This window comes from Petaurus breviceps, unplaced genomic scaffold (assembly GCF_028583685.1).
Source record: "Petaurus breviceps papuanus isolate PSGF00001 unplaced genomic scaffold, PetGlider_PUasm1.0 90654, whole genome shotgun sequence".
NCBI classification, from domain to species: domain Eukaryota; kingdom Metazoa; phylum Chordata; class Mammalia; order Diprotodontia; family Petauridae; genus Petaurus; species Petaurus breviceps.
The window spans coordinates 228,143-246,355 of NW_027187301.1; the positions used below are offsets into that span (position 1 = coordinate 228,143).

The 18,213-nt window shown below is 38.9% G+C and overlaps 1 protein-coding gene across 2 annotated transcripts in view; it reads right to left on the minus strand.

Annotated features, from left to right (window-relative positions):
- KPNA1 (karyopherin subunit alpha 1) overlaps nucleotides 1–17,905 on the minus strand; it is a 92,001-nt gene extending 74,096 nt beyond the window's left edge. Inside the window, exon 1 of one of the 2 annotated variants that reach the window (XM_069064922.1) lies at nucleotides 17,721–17,905. The gene's annotated coding sequence lies outside the window, so the exon portion shown is untranslated. Of the gene's footprint in view, nucleotides 1–17,368; nucleotides 17,608–17,720 lie in introns of those variants that run through there. The other variant, XM_069064923.1, reaches the window with a different exon arrangement.
- Between the last annotated feature and the right edge of the window lie 308 nt (nucleotides 17,906–18,213).

The window sequence follows — 18,213 nt, forward strand, 5'->3', positions numbered from 1 at the left end:
ATCTCCTATTTTTTTGGCCTATAAATATCTCCAGACTTAAAAAAAATCCCTTTATAAGCTAGCATCCAATGTCTCACCTCTTTCTCTATCAAGTTCCTAGGAACAGTTTTCTGTTGCCCCCTATCCTATTCAACTTCCTCACCACTGACTCACTTCTCAAACCCCTAACAACCTGGCTTCTCTCTCCACCATTCAACTAAAAATTTTCTCTAAAAAGTTACCAAAGTATCATTTAACTGTTGAATCTAAAAGCCTTTTCTTGGAATTCATCCTTGTTAAATTTTCTGCAGCCTGTTCTTTTGGATACTTTCTCCTCTTAGAGGTTTTATGACATTGCTCTCTCCAGGTTCTCCTTCTGTTATAATGCTCCTTCTTCTTTGCCAGATTATTATTCAGTTCATATCTCTTAAGTATGATTGTTTCCCGATCCTTTTCTTGTTCTCTCTATTGTCGATTTTACTTGCTTCCATGAATCTGATTATCATGTCTATGCAGATGATTCCCAAATACACACACATATATACATTCATATACACATATATACATATATATTCATATATATACATATACATTCATACACACATATATACATATATATTCAGCCCTCATTTCTCTCCTAATTCCAATCCCCCATTACCAACTAGCTGCTGGGCTTCTCTACCTGGATATTCCATTAGAATCACAAATTGGGCATGACTTAAAATTGAAATCTTCACCTAACATTGCTCCTCCAAACTTCTCTATTTTCCATTATTCTTCCAGTTACTCATGTTCATAACTTTGGAGTCATCCTTGACTCTTTACTCTTCCTAACTTCTCCCCATAATTAATCAGTTGCCAAGTCTTAGTGCTTCTTTCGTTGAAAAAGATTTTATAATCTATCCCCTTCTCTCCAGTTACAAAGTCACCATCCTAGTTCAAACCTTCATCACCTCTCATGGAGTCATCAAATTCTAATAGCTTCCTAAATCCCTCTGCCTCCTCTGCCTTCTTTACAATCTACCCCTCACAGTTGCCAAAATAATCTTACTAAGGTATATGGTCTGACCATGTCACCTCTTTTCCACTAACATAAATGCAAATTCTTCCACCTGGTGCTTAAAATCCTTATAATCTGGTTCCAGCCTACTATTTCAAATTTATTACTCCCCTTCATTCATTATTTCAAGATCATTCTATCTTCCTCTGTGTATTTCACATGCCACTCTCCCTCAAGCCTAGAATACACTCTCATCTCCTCTGACAGAATTCTTAGCTTCCTTAGGATTCAGCACAGGTATCACTTCCTCCCTAAAGTCTTCCCCTAATTTGCCAAATTGTTTTCTTCCTTGTTATCATACCTTCCCACCTCTCCAACTTTAAGAACCTTAAGGATGGAAGCTATTTGTTCTTCTGTCTCTATATCTACCCTCCAAAAAAAAAAAAGTTGCTAAAATTCACAATTTTTTTTTTGTCTTTTTGGAGGGGGGAAGACAGGGCAATTGGGGTTAAGTGACTTGCCCAAGGTCATACTGCTAGTAAGTATCAAGTGTCTGAGGCCAGATTTGAATTCAGGTCCTTCTGACTTCAGGGCCAGTGCCCTATTCATTGCACCATCTAGCTGCCCCAAAATTCACAAATTTTTAAACTATCAATAAGCACCAACTTAACACTGGTATTCTAAATATGAGTATGTTAAAATCATCTAATAACCAGCCAATGTACTAGTGTAAAAACTGAATTATCTCAATATTGACATGCTTGCTATAAATGAAACCAGAAAATATAATTAAGCTGAAAAAGGTTCAATTAACTAACAAACTTTTATTTATGTTTGGCACTGCTCTAGGTGTTGAAGATACCAAGACAAGAGTACAACAGTCCCCATCCCCAAGGAGCTTACATTCCATCAGGGGGAAGTAACAGGTACACTAAGTATATACTCAATTTATACAAAATAAATACAAAGTAAATTCTAAGTACTGAGGGAATCCAGGCAAGGTGTTATATAAAAATGGTACGTGACCTAGGAAATGAGTAATTCTAAGAGGTAGGAGTACATTCCTAGTATGGGGGACAGCTGACACAAAGGTTGGCTTTGTCAGTTGAACACAAAGATGAAATAATGCAGCATAATATGTGAGGAATAGAAGATTGGTCTGAATGGACCACTAAGTGTATGAAGGGGAGTGACATATTAACAAGAGGCTCACAGGTTGTACTTGGGTTGACATATAAAGAAATCAGCATAATTAGTGTTATCATGGGTCCAAGGCAAAAAGACGTGAGACGATTAGTATGGTACAGTGGAAAGAACACTAGCTCAAGAGTCACAAGAGCTGGGTTTAAAGGTTACCTCTGATTATCACTGCAACTGTAATCTTAGACAAGTCAGTTAACCTCCCTAGACCTTGGTTTCCTCATCTGTAAAATGAGAAGGGTTGGAGTAGGCCTCCAAGATCGCTTCCTGTTTTAGATCTATGATCCTTTTATAATAGCAAAAAGAGACTACCAAGAAGATAAATACAACTCAGGCACTAACACTTTATGCAAAGGATGAGGAAAGATAGAAGAATGCAGAGGCTAGTAGAGGGAACAAATTCGGATAGCCAGCACCAGCTCAGGAAAAGTTTAAGCTATGGAGGTCAAGAGAAGGTTCAACTAAGAAAATAAGCATAAACTCTGCTAATGAGGTTGAAGCTGCTAGAGGTGGAGATGAACATGAACTCTAAAAAAAAAAACAAAAACTGAAGCCAGCCTGCACTCTGAACAGAGCTATCCTAGCCAGTTCCTTCCTCTAATGCAGACTAGTAAATCCTCCATAGTTTTAGTCTTAAGAGTTTCTGTAACTTGGAGAACTGACTGGGAGACCGAGATGAAGTGACTTGTCCATCATCATATATCTATTATATGTCAGACGTTGAACTTAATAAAATAACTTCCTGATTCCAAGGTCAGTCCTCTATCCACTAAGCCATGATGTTTCTTGAAGAGTAACACATGGTTGGGAAAAAAATCACATACTTTATTACTACTAAAAAGATATCTAGAACATGCTTGATAAAAATATGGAAGAGAAACAAGCAGCAGGCTTTTGCAAATGACATTCTGTATTTTCAGAATACTCATTACATAACTAATTCAAAAGTTAAGGAAAAACAAGATTTCACTGTACTGACTGGTCTTTGTTATAAACAAACAAACAAACAACACTTGAGTCAGTAGATTAATCAAGTATTTATTAAGCAACTACTATATTCCAGTCACTATACTAAATGCTTTGTTTCACTGAACAAAAACAAAGAATGAAACAATCCCTACTCTGGAGTACGTGAGCCATACATGCATGTACATGCACACGGGCAGACACCCAGAGAATAAATCCAAAATAAATATAATGTAGTTAGGGATGGATGTTGTGAGAGTTGTTATGGAGATAAAAATGGATTGCTACTTTTGAAGGTAGAAATGTTATTTCCATATATGGCAAGTAACTGTAAATGTGAAGTGAGAGAAAGCAGAGTTGAGGACAATTAAAGCGGAAGTTATGAACCTGGGAGATTGGAAAAAATAGTAGTGTTATTGATCACCTCCTTTCTCTTAGATACTTTCTCCTCCTAGAGGTTTTATGTTTCTAGGACTCACTTTGAAATGTCCAATAGGCAATTAGTGACATGAGACAAATCTCAAGGAGAGAATAGGACTGGATTTATAAATCTGTGAGTCGTTTGCATAGAAGTGATCATTAAATCCACAGGAGCTGATGAGATGACCAAGAAGGAGAGTATATAGCAGGCAGCCTGGACAGAACCTCCATCGAGAATATACTATGCATAATAAGCCAGAATAATGGAAACTAAGGGCTGGTCAAACAGGTAGGAAGAAAATCAGGAAGAGTAGTAACAAGAAAACCCAGAGGGAATATGAAGGAGGAGAGGGTGGTGAATGTCAAAAGAAGCAGGCCAAGAAGGAAGAGCACTGAGAAAAGACTGTAAGATTTGGCAAAGTGATCACTGATAACTTTGGAGAGAGGTAGTTTTGGTTGAGGAAAGAAGCCAGAGGCTAGACTACAAATGGCTGAGAGGAAAGTAGGTAGAGGCAAAAAGCACATTTTGGGGGGAAGTTTGACAAAGAAAGAAGAGCTTTAGGACAATAACTTGTGGGGATAGTAGTCAAGAAAGGTTTTTTAAGGATGAAGGAAACAGTACATTTGAAAGTAGTAAGGAACAGAGAGAGGTTGAGACTGAGTATAGGATCACTGAAGGGAAATTTGCTGGAGTAGACAGAAGTGAGTGGGACCAAAAACACACACACACACACACACACAGGGTTTTCGGCATCAGTAAAAGACACTCGTTATCAAAGAGGGGAAGAAAGGAGGAAAGGGTGGAGGATTTATGAAGAGGTTTTGAGATATAGCGAAGGGAAGAAGAATGAGTTTACAGTGAAATTACCCTAATTTTCTCAATAGTTAATAAACATATATTGAACACTTACTATATGCTGGGCACTGTGCAAAGCTCTGAAAATACAAATATAAAAAAAGAAAAAATAGTTTCATCCTTCAAGGAGCTTACAATCTAATGGGGGAAGAAAACACACAAAAGTAAACTGAAAAAGGGTGAGAAAAGAAAGTACCCAACATGGGGGTTGGAAACATGGTAGAGAAGTCAGGGGTCCCAAAATGGTGCAACCAGATGAGAAATGAGATGTCTAAGCAGAAATCTCTCCCAGAATATGTTTGGAGTTCACGTTTCCACTCTCCAATCAGAGGGGCAGAGAGTAGTGATAGGGTAGAGTACCAAGGCTAATGATATCTTTCCTTTCCAGAGGCAAGATAGGGAGAGGGGGAGGGAAAAGTGTGAGAGACTTGAAAAAAACTTAACAGTTCCATATTTCTAACTATCTTCAAACGTATCTGTTTGCTTGCCCCAGAGTAACTTCCAATTAAACATGTTCAAAATTGAATTATGCCCTTTTAGGACTAGGTGTTATAATGGAAACAGTAACATACAGGAAAGACCAAAAGACACGGGTTTTAATCCCAGTTTACTAGTACAGCCAGTACATAGGTGTCTCTAAATTCCAAAGAAAACAGTAATCTTTACCCTCTGCAATAAAATCTACACAAAATAAATGTGATTAGTCAAATGCATGAGTCACTACCCCCTCTAAGTATAATGTGAAGGAGTGAACTGGTCCCTAATCTAACCTGAAATAAGAAATCGACAATTACTATATAGTCTAGCAACAAGCACTGATTACATATTACACAGATAATTTTTTATGTGTCCTCATTGTCCAGGTCCTTATTTTCTTGGAGTTCTTCAGGGAGACTGATTAGGGAGAGAGGCTTGATTAGAAAGGGTTCTGATCAGCTCTCACCCCTCTACAATAATTTTTAGCCATGCATATTAAAGATTTTAAAGTAAGGTATCTCTGTATTACAGCCTGCTTTCCCTTGTTTCAAGAAATGGAAACAAAAAGTTAATACTACAACTTTTTTACTAGCAAGAGAAATAAAATCATTATGCTTTTCTTCATTATTTAGAGGGAAAAGCAATGGACCTAGAATCAAAAGTAAGTTTGAGGCCTCACTCTGCTGTTTAATTAGCTATATGACCTTGGATATCAGTTAAACTCTGAGTCTCAGTACCACTGGCTATAAAATGGGGAGTAATACTTTTACTGCCTACTTCACAGAACTGTTGGGAAGATCAAATAATGTATGTGAAAGTACTGTAACCATAAAAAGCTATATAACTAAGGCTATTACTGTTAGAATATGCAGAGACAGTGTGCACTGCAATTGTGCATATGGTCCCAGTAGCCTATAGCCTCACCTTTGTCCTGGCTACCTGAGAAAAGATAAAAGGTAACATAAATAATGTCTATGTAGGGTAGTTGGTGGAGCACTGCAATCAAAAAGACCTGAGTTCAAATTAGGCCTCAGACACTGCTTAGTTGGGTGACCCTAGGCAAGTCACTTAACCCTGTTTGCTTCAGTTTCCTCCCTCTGTAAAATGAGCAAGAGAAGGAAATGGCAAACCACTCCAGTAACTTCAACAAGAAAACCCCAAACTGGAGTCAAGAAGAGTGGGACACAACTGAAAATGACTGAACAACATAACTAAACTTGAAAGTTCTTTAGCTTTCTTCATTTGAAAGCCCCAAGTACTATCTCACTAGCTTCTCAAGGCTACAGTTCTTTTGAATGATTATTCCTCCCCTTCTCTTCAACCCCTTCCACTATGAAAGACAACTAACAAAGCACACAGTAACAAAGGGGAAAATATGAAAATAAAAAGAGAGAAAAGAAGAATTCTGGTAACATGATAAACATGTTTCTTTTTTTTTTTTCCTGGCAGACACACAAAAAACCTGGAATGGAGTATTTTCCCCCTGAATTTTTCCCTTTTTTGTCAAGCTTTTAACCTTTACCTATGCCCCAAATCACCAAATAGTCTTGTTGATTCTACTTCCACTCCATGTCAATTCTGCTCCCTTACCTAGCTACCAGCCTAGTTAAGGCCCTCATTCTCTCTTGACTTGACTACCAGAATAGTTTCCAAAATGTTTTCCCCAATCCAATCCATCATCCACATAACTGCCAAAATGATTTTTTACTAAAATCCAAGTGTGATCACAACTTCTTAAACTCCAGTGGGCTCCCTATCACCTGCAGAATCACATAAAACTCCTCTGGCACTTCAGGCTCTTCATAACTTGGACTTGGCTTTGCCTCAAAATTGTCTTTTATACATTTTGTCTATCTATATCTCCTTATATAGGTATATTACTTATACAAACACCTATACGGGGATATGCCTATAAAGTACTTTAGAGGTATATATACCTATATATGTATGTTATCCTGCCTTGTTATATACTGTTAGCTCAAAGACAGGACAGTTTCACTTGTCTTTTTATGTCTAGTGCTTGGCAGTATCCAGCACACAGTAAGAGCTCAATAGTTGTTCCCTTCCTGCCCAAAAGCTTGTTGATTCAATGGAGTCTTGGTTTTGTATATCTTTATTAATTGCTTCTATATCCTGGATATCAATCGTTTTTCAGATATATCTGATACTCTCCCCCAACCCCCATTCCATGCTTGCTCTTATCCTAGATGCAATAATTTTGTTCTTGCAAAAGCTTTTCAATTTCATGTAGTCAAAATTATCTATTTTATCTTTTGAGATCATCTCTAACCCTTATTTCCCCTTTAAAAGATACCTGATCTGATTCTCTTCTAATATTTTTATAGTGTGACTTTTTATATGAAGGCTATATGTCCATCTTGAGCTTAATGTAATACATCATATAAGATGTTGGGCTAAATCTAATTTCTATCAAACTGCTTTCTTGTTTTCCTAATAAGGTGTCACATCAGGAATCCTTACCCAAATAATTTATGATCTTGGCAATTAATTGTTAAACATTAAGAAACTATCATAGGTGGTATGCTCACCTAGATTCTGAGGTTGAAGTGAAAGACTGAAAACCCAATAGTATTTCTAAAAAATAACTCTTCCCCATCTCATAATTTTTCTCACTGCTGACTTATTAGAATGCTGCCATCTCTGAAGCATGATAATTCAACTCCTAGTACATCACTACTGTTTCATACAATGGTTGGGAAAATGTGGCAGAACCTAAACAAGATAAATGGAAGCTGGGGAGGATGCTGGAGCAGTCAAATAGGTTAAACGAATCACTTAAGAGAAATATGGAATTAGGAGGGTAAAATGGCTCAAGAGTTGGCAGCTAGGTGGTGAAGTGAATAAAGCACCAGGCCCGGAGTCAGGAGGACCTGAGTTCAAATTTGACCTCAGACACTTGACACTTACTAGCTATGTAACCTTAGGCAAGCCACTTAACCCCAATTGCCCTGCCTTCCCTCCTTCAAAAAGGAAAAAAAAAAAGTTGGCCAAGTAAAGATGAGAAAAATTAAGAGGTTGGTCAAAAGGTACAGAGGAAAAAAGGACCAAAAATATAGCAGTTATTGAAGGGCAGAGAAAAATAAAGATAATGGCCAAATGAATGCAGAGAAAAGCCCCAGTGTAAAATCCTGAAATAGTGGAAGCAGTGGCAGGCTTGAGGAAGGGTGTAACTGGGGCTGTGCTGAGCCTGAAGTGAAGGGCTGGAGGCATCCCAACAAGCCCCATCTCAACTGACCAGCAGGAGATCCCAAAGCCCAGGGGGGTGAAGCCAGCAAGCGGTAACACCAGAAGCCCAGGTGTGCCTTAGCACAACCAGGGGAATCCACAGACACCAGCACTGCTGGCCACTAGCTGCTGAGCGTGCCTGAGCTCTAACCCAAGGGCACAGAGGTGGATACCTGAAGCAGCCAGACCACCCCTCCCCCATACCTTACTCTATGAGCCTCAGGGTTACTTAAAGTCCTGGCCTTGGCCTCAGTCTAGACACCCAAAGGATACAGCACACAAAGTCAACAACCAGGCCCCTAGCTCCCAGCTTGAGAAGCATGGGTCAGAGCCCTCTGTACCCCAGAAGCAGAAATCCACTTTAAAAGCCAGGAAACAGGCAATCACAATGGGCCAGAAGCAACTTGGAAAGGGAAGACCAAAGATGATTTAATCCTATTATTGTGAAGAAAAAGAATCACTTTCAGGAGACACCATTGACTCTATCCACACCTGAGACCACAGAAGGAAATATGAACTGGTCTCAAGCCCAGAAAGCACTCTTGGAAGAGCTCAAGAATGATTTTAAAAGCCAAATCAGAGAGGTAGAAGATAAACTGATCAATTCTTTTAAAATTGAAATTGCCAAAATGGAAAAAAATCTCACTGAAGAAAACAAATCCTTAAAAAGTGTGAACTGGGAAAGGAGGTTCAAAAATCAAACTGGAGAAAATATCTCCCTAAAAATGAAATCTGAACATATGGAAAAGGAGTTTCAAAAACTAACAGAGGAAAACAATTAGCTAAAAATTAGAATCTATCAAATCAAAGCTAATGACTCTATAATGCATCAAGAAGCAGTCAAACAAAACCTAAAGATTAAAAAATTAGAAAAAAATGTGAAATACTGGGGCTGCTAGGTGACACAGTGAATAGAGCACTAGCCCTGGAGTCAGGAGGACCTAAGTTCAAATCTGGCCTCAGACACTTAACACTTACTAGCCGTGTGACCTTGGGCAAGTCACTTAACCCCAAATGCCCTCCCTTCCCCCCTCCAAAAATAAAAAAAGTGAAATATTTTCAACTGAAAAAAAAAAAGTTAGAAAAACAACTGACTTGGAGAACAGATCCAGGAGAGATAATCTAAGAATTATTGGTCTACCAGAAAGCCATGATGAAAACAACAGCCTGGACAATATCCTCCAAAAAATATCAAAGAAAACTGTCCTGAGGTCCTAGAATCAGAGAGTAAAATAGTTATGGAAAGAGTTCACCAGACACACCCTGAAAGAGATCCGAAATAAAAAACTCCAAGAAATATTGTAGCCAAATTCCAGAATTATAAGGTCAAGGAGAAAATACTGCAAGCAGCCAGAAAGAAACAATTCAAATATTGTGGAACTACAGTCAGTATCACACAGGACCTAGCAGCTTCTACATTAAAAGATCAGAGGGACTGGAATATATTTCGTAAGGCAAAAGAGTTTGTACTGCAACCAAGGATCAACTAACAAGCAAAACTGAGAATAATTTTTCAGACAAGGAGATGGTCATTCAGTGAAATAAGGGACTTCCAGACCTTCTTGATGAAAAAGTCAGAGCTTAATGGAAAATTTGATCTCCAAATACAAGATTCAAAAGAGACATAAAAAGGGTCAGAAGTACGAACATCTCCCTGCAATAATGGCATCTGATGGTTCAGCAAAGCTCTATGAATACAAACAAGACAGTGAAAACACTAGAGCTTGCCTTTTTTACTTTGAGCCAAGGCATCAAAATTAATTGTTTCCTTTGGGTTCAAGAGTTAGAAGGGGCCTCCACATCATATAACCTAACTACCTTTTACAAATATGGAAATCAATGTTGAGAGAGGTAAATTGCCAATGGCTGCTAATCAGGATAAACTCAGGAACTCTGACTTCAACTACAAAAATTAAATCTCTTAAACACTATGCTCTTTCTACTGCTATAACCCTATTAAACACTGAAATGTTTCCTCCATTCTCACCATTTTTTCGCTTTAATAACCACCTTTTAATACTCAATGCTCTAACTCTAATACTCATGTTCTCTTTTCTTTCCAAACTCCTACATGCCCAAATACTCTACTATATCCTATCCCAAATATTAAATTATGGTACAACCCCTTTTCTTTTGTTTCTTCCACACAAAGGCCTAAACATTACCATTAACCTTTCCATCTGTAACACTTGGTATTTTTTGTCACTATCTTCTAGTTTATCAGTTCTCATGAGTTCTAGACTTGACATCAGAAAGATAAGTTCAAATCCAGCCAGAGACATTTTCTAGTTATATGACTCTGGACAAATTACCTATGTTGCTTCAGTTTCCTAAACTATCAAATGGGGATGGTAATAGCACTTACTTCCCAGGATTCATGTTAGGTGCAAACAAAATGATATTTGTAAAGTGTTTTGCAAATCTTAAAGTAGCACAGAAATGCTAGTTGTTGTTTTACTATTATTATTCTCCCTACTGTTTTATCTTCTTTCTTGCTTCTGGTGCATCAGTATTTCTGGAAAAGTGTCCTCTTTCATGTGCCAAGATATTTCCATGTGGTGTGGGAATTCTCTTCTTATAGTGATATTTAATAAATCATTTAATATACTTCACCTAGTCACAGATCTATGATTTCATCAATGTAAGCATCTTCTCTAATGATAAAGATCAGAGTTCATCTTGTGGTCCATGTTCTTCCATGTGCCCTCTACAAAGGGTCTATTCAGAGTATAGTAGACTGCCAAGAAATGTATATTGTTTTAAAAATATTTTGAGGGTGTCTTTTTTTAGATAGAAGACATAGTCAGTTATAAAAAAGAGGAAATGTTGCTACTTCTGTAGGTGACTTGTGAAAAGTTTCAGTTTTAGTATTGCAGTTCTAAGTAACTCTCTAAGAAATAAAAGCTCATTCAACTGGAAGAGCTACTAAATGGTACCTGAATGAAGCAGAATCATTAATTGTCATCACATAAGTTAGAAACTTACACCTCCAAAAAGTTCTGTGCTTATTTAACAAAATGTTAAATGGATGAAAGAAAAAAAAATACCTCATCCTAATAATTTGATTCAGAGTGGCAGGATTCAATTTCATGTTCTTTGCCAAGATTCTTTGAAACCACATACCAAGGGAGAAGTGTTTTTAATTTATTTTTATTGTTATTTTACACTTTCTTTTAAGTAGGATGTGAAGAAAGAAAATTGTAACCTTCTGATCTAAAAAGAGACATAATTTTTTTTATACTAAAAAGAAAAGACTGCAGAGAAAAACACCCAAGATATCAGTAGAAGTGTAAAGAAAACATCAGTGGCTTCCAAATGCTTTAAATTCAACAAAATGTCAAATGAGAACATTCAACAAATACTTACTGATTACCTTACCATACTATGCTCTGCAACTTTAAGCAAATAACAACCTGATTCCTTATCTGTAATTTTACTACCAACTTATATTTTGTGAAGCTAAAGTGAAATAATATAAGAAAGCAATAACCATTAAGCATGATATAAATCAAGCAGTATTACTATTACCATGGAGGTTCCTGTATATTAAAAGCACAGCTGAAGGCCCACCTTCTTTCACAAATGTAACAATGAACTTTCTCTTACCTTGGAACCTTAGAATTATTTTCTAGTTCACAGAATCATAAATTTATAGTTGGGTGGGAACTTAGATGTCATCTAGTTCAATTCCTTCATTTTGCAGATGGGGAAATTGAGGCACAGAGAGTAAACTATTTGCCTAATGTCATGCAGGTAGTAGGGAAAAGGGGAGGAATGAGAATAAGCATTTATACAGTGCCTATTACATGCCAAGCACAATGCTAAATGTTTGTTTTTTTAAACACTAACCCTCACAATAATCCTGTGCGCTATCATTTTCCCATTTTATAGTAGAGGCAGAAGGTAACTAACTTGCCAGGATCACACATAGTTAGTTAGTATCTAATGTCAGTCTGGGATTCAGGTCTTCCTAACTCCAGGCCTGTGTTCTTTCCATTGAGCCACCAGCTGCCTCAGGTAGTAGCAGAGTTGGACATACCCTGGCTCAAAATCCAATTCTATTTCTACTCATTACTCAAGGCTTCCAGTGTTTCATGTCTTCTTTCCCAAATTAGATAACAAGAGTAAAGGTAGGGATCATACTTTCCGATTATTTTGTTTTGACATCTAAGAATGAGCTGGAACACACAATAGGCCCTTATTTAAGATGCTTGTTGGAAAAAATTAATTGAATGGCAGAATATGATGCAAATTTTCTGAAATGTCTAATGAACAAATGTTTTTCTTAACTATACCTATTACAGGGTAGTATGGTTTGATTTGGGGAAGGGGAAGATGAACTAGTTGTGATAGAAATACACAAAAAAGGGAAAAGATAGATATAAAAAAAGAACATCAATAAAATATTTTTAATATATACAGAAGAAAATGAAAAGAAGTTCAGAAGGTGACACAAATGAGCCAATTTTGTTACAGTGGTATGCTAATTAACTGGAGCAAAGTAAGCTAATTAATTTATTGACTTAACCACACATTAAAAAAAAACTTTTTAATATAGAATAGGTCTTCCATTTGTCAAAACCACTTGTTTTATAATGATTTGATATTGAGTTCTGAAAATTTTGATACATTCTTTAATTCTTCATCATGACACTGGATATTAAGCATATCTAACAATTCATTTTTCAAAGTCTAACCTTAAAAAAGTATAGCCTATGAGTTGTTGTTTTTTTCTCAATGGGGTTTTAAATCAAGCAAGTTCCCAGGACAGTAAAAGATTAATTTCTTAACTCCCTTTTGACATGAGGTAAAGGTATTAATTTTATACTACAATATTCTATTTCTACCTTGGAATTTCTATAATTCTAGAACAATTCTGCTTCTCAAGATATCAATACATTTATCTGAGTTCATTATTCCTTCAATGGGGCATAAGACTTATAGGCTCACTTAAAAATTACCTTTTTCAAATCTCCAGTACTTCAGTCTTTGTATTGTCTTGCCTATGTCAAGCATTTTTTTCTTCATAGCAAGAGTCAGAAACTTTTATTTTTTAAACAGGTCTTCTCTCTATTCTTCCAATTTTAAGAAGCCTATGCCACATAGTAGAAGCACCAATAACAACTTCTTTGGCTGCCAGGTCCTTTTGAAGATCTTTGTTTTCTGAGATTAGATTATTTTGCCACTAAAATGTATCAGTTCCTCGCACTGGTTTTTCATTTTGCACCACATTTTTCTTTGCATTTCAATGTGACTGATTCTTATGGGTTGAATGATCTCTGAATCATTTGAGATCTCCAGGCCAAGAAGCCATTGCAATATCTCACAATATCAAAGTGTGCTCTTCAAAAGTACAACTTTTGCAGATTTCCTTAGAATAGTAATGTTCCTTCTTACTAACCAGAAACTTAAAAACACAACAAAAAGAGAGCAACAAAACATTTGTGTATAGCACAAAATCTAACTGTCAACTGAAAGAACTAAAGGTGAAGATGGTCAGAGAAAACCAATTCAATCTAATTTTGTCCGGTCAAGGTCAGACATTCTGAGCCATCACAATATCAGCAGAAGTACATATGAATGACCATTGCAATCACACACAAAAAAAGTCTGGAATAGGGACTAGACCTGTGATTTTATTTGTATAGGGAACTCTAAGGTGAGGATACCCCTTCTATCAATACAAGTTACCACCTTCTCCACTTCTCTTAAGATAGCTGCCTAGTATAATGAGAGGTTAAGTTTCTTCAATCTATGTTTTTCTAGCATCCAGGTCAGCTCTCTATCAATTCCAAAATACTACCTCATAAAATGTAATCATACCAAAATAGTTTCTAGTGCCAAGTAATGCATATATCTCTGTAAAACCATGTTATATTTAATGTCCTTTTTAAGAAATTATACATAATAGAAGTCAACAGTTTCTAAAACGAGTCTTTTTCTGTTCTTTGTACATTGAAATGTACATATACTCAAATATATTGAAAATATAAGACAAAAAAAGGAATGGTGAACTATGACAATTTTCTAGCTCCTAAGTCAAATCTTGCATTCTAATTGTTAGCATTCCTCATCTTCCCCTGTACCTCAATCCACTAGGCTCAGATTCCAAAGAGCTTCCACAAATCTCTAACCAAGACACAAACTGCCTATTCCAAGTCTCCTTTCCTAGCTTGGTTAATTATGGATGAACCACCTCAAAGAAAACCTCAAGTTTCCTTTTTCCTATCTCTCTTAAGTCACAGGTGGATTCCTAAACATCATTACAGTTGGAAAACAACTCAGGGTGAGTCAGTAACTTCATTTTTCTATTCAAAGGTAGCATTATACTTATTTGGTATACAGAGATTCTCCACAGGTAGTGTAATCACATTCTATATTCTTTAAGGCCCTGAGAAGATATGCCAACCATTTGCCATCCAGCTACTTCAGATAAATCTTTTTACCAGTAGCATTTGTAATCAGCCTTTCCCCTTCCACCTGGAAGCTCGAATTGTCCTTTGGAGGACTGTAAAACTTTCTATTTACAACACCTGCCTCCAATTATATCAAAGCCACCTCCCTGCTTCCTATTGATTAACCACAGCAATTTGGATTAGTGGACAGTGTTTTTTCAATTATGCCTAAAAACATTCACCTCATGGCTGAATTCATCACTCAAAACACATTTTCAGTTCAACAGGAATTAATTAAGCATCTATTACCTAGGTGCTTAATGAGCAAGGCAACAGAAATACAAAAATGTTCCTGAAAATGTCCTTGCCCTCAAGATTACATTCTACAAGAGAAATATGACATTTAAGCTAAGTAAATACAAGATAGGTTGCGATCTCAATAAACACTATGGGGATCCAGAAAGGTTCTTGTAGGAAATGGCCCCAGAGTTGGCCCCTTGAAGGAAGCTAAGGATTTTAATAGGGAGTGATCAGAATAGAGTTTAACTCAAATATAAGCAATTTAGTCCACTCCTACAGAACAAATACTAAGGTTTCAACTGCTATTTATTTCTGCACTTTTATCTGTATGTTCTGATGCCTGTATGTCATCTCCTCTACCAGATGGTAAACTTAAGGATCATACTTTACCCTTTCCCAAGTATTCCTCAGACTATTTAAGTACTATTTAGGTGTTTTTCATACAATTCATCCTCAAATATGTAACTGAAAAAAGTACTACACTAAATTAGTTAACAATTACTGTGTTTTTCGAAAACATTCTGAAGTAATATTTCAGATCAAATATTAAGGTTATCTTGGCCACCTGTACTATTTAAAAGGAATGGTACTGGCAATAAGTATAAAAGGGGAAGGAAGAACAGCATTCAAATCCATAATTATCAAGAAACAAGTAAGACAGGTGAGCTGCTTACTCAAAACTGGATTTAGTTTCATATAAAATAGTTCATTTTGGAGTCAAATTTAATCGCTCAAAAATCTGATCTAGCTATCACAGAGGAAAAAACAGGTGGAAAAAGAGCCTATTGTCCCCACAATGATATGTAATTGGACAGAAAATCTATATAGCTTATTAGCATAAGTCCTGTTTGTATACAGCAAATGGACAATGAGTTGGGTCTAAAATTGAAAAGTAAGAGGAGAGAAGCTGGACTACTTTGGAGATGTTGCAAAGGTCTTTAGTTACCCTAAGCTTTTAAAAATACCAACATTCTTCTTGTGTTGTACTGAGAACAGTGCCATGGAACTACAATGTCCAAATAACAGAAACTGAGACTAAACCAAAGGGAAATAGTGAGCACAAGCAAACAAGACAAAGAAACACGGAACTATAGGGAGAAATAGATTAAAGAATGTTACTAAAGAAATGTAGGTGAGAAAAAGATAGGTTGGGCAGATGAAGTGAAAGGATAACTGATTTGACGTCTATGTGCACCATCTTTATCATCATTATAACAAGGGAAAGGAAGGACAGCCCTTAACATTTCAGGAGGCTCTGTATGGTGTATTTATGGTAGTCCACAGGGCAGGAGTTGTATATACTGGGCAGGTATGGACAGGTTGTGATTTGTACCCTTAAAGGGAATACATCCAGATCCAGTATTCTCACACCGCACCCCAACTCTTCCAGAAAGCTTGATTGGGGGGACTAGCTCAGTTGAAATTAATCTAAGAAGGTAATCAGCTTCTGTAGCAAATCCTTCTGACCTGTCTCAAGTCTGTAGGGCTTCCTTCAGCCCCAACGTTGATCACAGTCTGCCCAACTGCTCTACTAGTTCCCTTAGTCCTCCAGCCACTCATCCCACAAACATGCCTTCTCTTCTCCATATAATGAAATCCACGTGCTTTAAGTATAACGTTTTATTTCAATAAAAATATGAGGTAATTTATGGTTTCTGCCAATGAGAAAATGCAGTAATTAATTACTATTCAAAGAACCTAGAAAATAATCTCTTCATTTTAAAAATTATAAACAGCAAAAAACAAGAAAAAAACAAAGGAGGTCGTTAATGAGAGGAGAGCAAAAAAAATTCTGTATAGATTAAATCACAAGAAAGAGCTTTGTGTAATGGTCCTTTGATATGTCCTACTGTAAGATAGTAGGGAGGTGGAAGTATTTTGCGATTATTTATCCTAAGCAGCTTAAAGGTAATTTTTAAAGGACCGATATTTTCTGAAATTCTCCAGTTTTATAATCGAGGCAGCATTCAGGACTTTGCCTGCCTCCCCACCCTCAGGCCCTCCCACCGAGCTCTACCACCTCCCCGCCACCAGGCATTCATCCTCCAGGTCTCTTCGCTCGTCAACACCTCCCAACCTTGACGTTCACAGCCATGCCGGCACACGAATCGCCATTTATCCGCGCTCTAGTCACAAGTGCTTCTGTCATGCCTATAATTACCACACCCCCGTCAGCCTTTTCAGGCCGGTGTTGTTATGACATCTGTCGCCGTAGCCGCGCCCCACCCCCACCTCCACGGCGCAGCGCCCTCCCTTTGCCCACCCCTAAAAAACCCATCCACTCCAGATCGGAGAGCGCGTTGGGTGGGGGCGCTCGAACTTGTGAACTCCCACACGGACTGTCCCTTTCTGTCCGGATTAACACGATGTCACACACATACACATCACCCTGCTCTCCCCTGCCTATGACAGGCTCCTCAGGCGCCCCCCGCCCCCAATCTACCACGCAGGCACCGCGTCTGTCCTCGCCCTCCCCGCCGCCGACGCCCCTGCGGGCGCCCAGTCCTAGCTCCCCTCCCCCACACACACCTCCTCCTCCCTCTTTCCTCCTCCTGCTGCTCTCGCCGCCACCGCCGCCGCTGATCCGCCGCCGCCAGCGCTCCTGACAGTGACCAGCACCTCAGGGCCCAGCCCCAGGCCGGCCGGGCCTCCGCAGCACTGCCGTTAGCAGCGCGGCTAGGGGAGGAGAAGGCTCGAGCTGACAGGGCCCAGGGATCCGAGCTCGCGCTCGCGCCCTCCCCGCCCCCGCCCGAGGGCCTCTCCCCATTCCCCGCGGGTGGACAGCCCGGAGTGGGAGGGGGGAGAGGGAGGGAGGAAGAAAAAGAGGGAGGATCCCTGCGGAAGCCTTCCCCTCCCCAACCGCCGCCACCCGCGCGCCCACCTGGTTCCGTGGCAGCCGATCTCGAGCACACGAAGGGTGAAGTGGGGGCGTCAAGTGTTCACCGTTCCCTCGACCGCACAGCTGGCCTGCGGCTTTAGCGGCGCTCACCAGGCCTCGCTCGCTCTCCGCCGCCGCCGCGCACCGAACAAGCAGCCAGACCAGAGAAGCCGGCGTTCGGAGCGCGCCTGCGTGATAGCAGCCTACAGACGTCGGAGGTTGGGAGGGGGGGGTGGGGGGGGGAAGGGAAGGGGGAAGCTCGGTTTCTACGCCGGCGCTTTCCCTTTCCGTGACCAGGGACCAGGAGAGGTTTCTGGGAGTTGTAGTTCCCGCCCCCCCCCCCGTAGTCGGCCTCTGACCAACCGCCCCTCCCCCATCAGCTTGAAAAACTAGGGTCTGACTAGTTCAAAAAAAGGGATGGGTTGAGGATGGAGTCTGCAGTAGTTGGTTTATGTTGTGGAATGAAGGGCCTGGGGACTAGGAGAGTGATAATAAG